Source organism: Trachypithecus francoisi, unplaced genomic scaffold (genome assembly GCF_009764315.1).
Source record: "Trachypithecus francoisi isolate TF-2019V2 unplaced genomic scaffold, Tfra_2.0 Lachesis_group21, whole genome shotgun sequence".
NCBI classification, from domain to species: domain Eukaryota; kingdom Metazoa; phylum Chordata; class Mammalia; order Primates; family Cercopithecidae; genus Trachypithecus; species Trachypithecus francoisi.
Genome location: NW_022681467.1, coordinates 552,673 through 556,909, shown reverse-complemented (window position 1 = coordinate 556,909; position 4,237 = coordinate 552,673).

Genomic DNA, 4,237 nt, shown 5'->3' with positions numbered 1-4,237 from the left:
TTTATTATTGGCTTCTATATTTTTTATTTCTCTTTCTTTTTTCCCAGTCAGTTTCTTTTGAATCAATTAGTGTTGTCTACTATCATTTTATTTTTATGTGGTTGTTCTAGGAATTTCAATATGCATTTTAATTTCCTATAGTTTACAAATAATGAACATTTTATCATTTCATATAAAATGCTCAAATATTACAGGAGAATTTCTCTTATCTCACATAATTCATACTTTTACAATATATATTCTTGTAAATATGATATAACCCCAACATCATGCTATTATGTATTTTTTAAACAATCTTTTAAGGATGCTATAAGAAAAATAAATATAATCTTTTATCTTTTCCCACTTACTTGACATTTCCTGTGCTTCTTTTCCTTCCTGTAGATTCATTTATCCATCTGGCTATCAGTTCCCTTCAGCCTGAAGGAATTCTTTTAGCATTTATTGTTATGGAGGTCTGTGGGTGACAACTTTTCTCAACTTTCATTGATCTGTAAATGTTTTTATTTCATCCTCATATTATAAGGATATTTTTGCAATACATAGGCTATGGAATAACACCTTTTTCCTTCTAACACCTAGAAGCTGCCATCTGCCTGTCTTTTGATCCATTGCTTATGAGAAGTACACTGTTATTTGTATGGTTGCTCCCCAGAGACCACGCATCTTTTTTCCTCTAGATATTTTCACAATGTGTCTGAGTCTGGTGATTTCATTGTGTTTATTCTGATTGAGATTTGTTAATATTCCTTTATCTGTAGGTTGATGTTTTTCTCCATTTACGAAAAAAAATTCAGAAATTATTTCTTCACATATTTTGTTACCAAATTCTCATTATCCTTGTCTACTGAAATTCCAGTTACCCAGATGACATTATGCCATGGGTGATTTATGCTCTTTTCACATTTTCCAAACTTTTTTTTCTCTCTAACCTCCAGGTTGCCTAATTTCTGTTGGCCTGTGATTGAGAGGGACCTTTTATGTACTGTAATTTTTGGTTCTAGATTTCCCATTTGGTTCTTTCGTAATTTTCATGTTTTTTTCCTGCCAAGATTCTCCATCTGTTCATTCATTACATTCAACTTTTCCTTTAAGTCTTTGAACACAATTATACGTGCCACATAAATGCTAATTTCTATATCTGAATCAGCTTTGGGTATGTTTCTATTGACTACTTAAAAACAAACAAACAAACAAACAAACAAAAAAACACTGTATTGTTTTAGGGCAGTTTTAGGTTCATGGCAAAGTTGAGAGAAAAGTACAGGAATACCTACACAATCCATGACCCACACATGCCCAGCTTCCCCCATTGTTAATACCCCATACCACAGTGGTGGACTTTTTACAATCAATGAGCCTACATTGACATATTATTACCATCTAAAGCCCATAGCTTATATTAGGGTTCAATCTTGATATTGTATATTCTGAGTTTGGACAAAGATATGTGGACATATATTTACCATTATAGTACCATACAGAGTATTTTTACTACCCCAAAAATCCTCTGTGCTCTGCCTATTCATCCCTCCCTGACCCCTAGCCCATGGCACCTTCTTAACCCCTAGCCTTTTCCAGAATGTCATATATTTGGAATAAAAGCTACATACAGAATGTAGTCTTTTTCAGATTGGCTTCTTTCACTCAGTAATATGTACTTAAGTTTCCTTCATGTCTTTTAATGGCTTGGTAGCTTATTTCTTTTTAGTGCTGAATAATATTGGCTGGATGTATCACAGCTTATTTATCTGCTTATCTACTGAAGAACATCTTGATTGCTTCCAAGTTTTGGCAATTTTGAATGAAGCTGCTATAATGATCTGTGCAGATTTTCCATCTCTCTGTTTACATTTCTCTTCTATCTATTTTATCCATTAGAGCCCTTAGCATATTGGTCATAGTTGTTTTAATTCCTTGTCGGATAATCTCAATATCCTTGCCATGTCTGATTCTTGTTCTGTCACTTCAAACTGTTCCTTTTTTTTGCCTTTCAGTATGCCTTGTAAATTTTTTGTTGTTATTTCAAAAAGATGGGTATGATGTGCTGGGTAAAAGGAACTGCTGTATCTAGGCCTTTAGTACCATAGTGGTAGGGCATCTGGGAGGGGAAGTACTCTGTAGCCATATAATCAAGCATCATCCTTTCTGGGAGACGGTGCCTCTGGACTGTGAACTTTACAAGTGTTTTTTAGTTTTTTTCTTGCCTATGTTCTTTTCCCTAGATTATATGTAATAACTTTCTGGTTTTTTATATGTCTAGTAATTTTTAATCACATTCTAGATATTGTGGATTATATATTACAGGGAATCTGGGTTATAGCTTTTACTCTGAAAGATGCTGGGCTTTGTTGTGACAAGGAGTTAAATTATTGACACAGCCTATGGAATCTGTTGACCTTGGTTTTAGTGTTTTTTGTCCTCTCTGTTCAGTATTTTCCTCAGACTTAGAGCATGAACCTTTATCTGGGACATGGTTCTATTAATAAGGAATGTCTTTTCTAGATTTTGACCTAAATTAATTTTTACCAAAGGCAAACATTTGGACTGGCTGTGGGTGCTAGCTTGAGAGGTTATTTTTAATTTATTACTTTTTGGGTATGTTTTAACCATGTGAATATAATCTAAAAACACATGAAAATTGTATAGTTAATTCTATGTAATAATTACACTATTTAATGTGTTATATTCTTTTACTAAGTATGCTACATGCAATATCATAAATTCCTGATGGTTTGCAAATGAAAATGGTTTTCTTTTAAATAAATTAAAATACTTGGTTTTAGCTTAAAAAGTATCCCAAGGAACTCAATGCCAGGCAACCAGTAAGAAATTAAATAATATTTTCAAATGAAAAGTCAATATACTTGCCTTAAAGTCTGCAGATGAAAGCAACAGAAATGCAGAAAATTGAACCTGCAAATGCTACCAATATACTAGAAGGAGCAATATCTAAAAATCAAATTGAATCTTCTAGCTCATGTTAAGGAGGAATCTTGATGGCTAGAAAGATCATGGACTGAAAAGGCATCACTTTACAAGAAGAAATCCCACAGAATTCTTCAATGGCATGGCATTTATTCTATATATTAGAGTCACATCACAAATAAAGAAATCAAATTAATACTCTCTCTGTCACCTGATTTCTAGAGAGGCCAACACCACATTTAGAAGTCCCTTTGCTGTCAACAGTAGTTGGCATGAAAACAAAGGGAACTATTTATCATGAATGCTTTTCATCACAGGATTAAAAACTCTTTGATCAGAATAACGTTTCAGAAAATCTATTTACATATATCAAGATACCAAGTGAAACTAATAGAGGATGGTTAATTGGAGAACAAAAAAATAACCTAATTTGAGGTACAAATCCCGAATGTATTAATAGTGCAGCTTTAAGAGAGTCATTTAACAATTTTGAGCCTCAGTTTTCTAAATGTTTAAAAAGAACAAGAATAATACCCTTAAGACCCAGCATGTGGCCTGGAATATAGCAGGTGCTCAATAAAAGTTTGCTGAAGTAAATATTGGTTAAGACACACTTAATGCTTGCCTTAGTCTATTTTAAAGAAATGTCTGAGGCTGGGTAATTCATAAAGAAAAGGGATTTATCTGGCTCATGATTCTTATCTCTGGAAAAGTTCCCGATTGCCATCTGCATCTGCATTTGTTTAGGATTTCAGGCTGCTTCCACTCATGGCAGAGAGTGAAGGAGAGTTAGTTTATGGAGACCACATGGTGAGAGAGAGGAAAGAGAGAGGAAGCAAGACAGAGAGCCAGGCTCTTTCTAACAACCAGGTATGGGAATTAACAGAGCAAGTACTCACTCACCCCAAGGGAGGGCATTCATCTATTCATGAGGGATCCGCCAATGACCCAAACACCCCACCAGGCCCCACCCCCACAACACTGAACCATAGGGGATCCAATTTCAACATGAGATTTGGTGGGGACAAATAAACTGTATATAAATGATAGCAATGCTATTTTACCTGCACACATTTTCTATTTCTGGGTACAGAGGAGGGCTTTGCCTTGTTGCCTCCTCTTGGTCAGAACTTAGTTTGTTAGTGTGCTATATTTTGATTATTCATTATGTCGTGGTATCTCAGTTCTGTTTTACTTCACATTTCCCTGAAGGCATATGATGTGGACCATCTTTTCATACGCTTTGTGCCATCTATATATCTTCTTTGGTGAGGTATATGCTAAGCTTTAGTGCCTTTTTATCATCAGG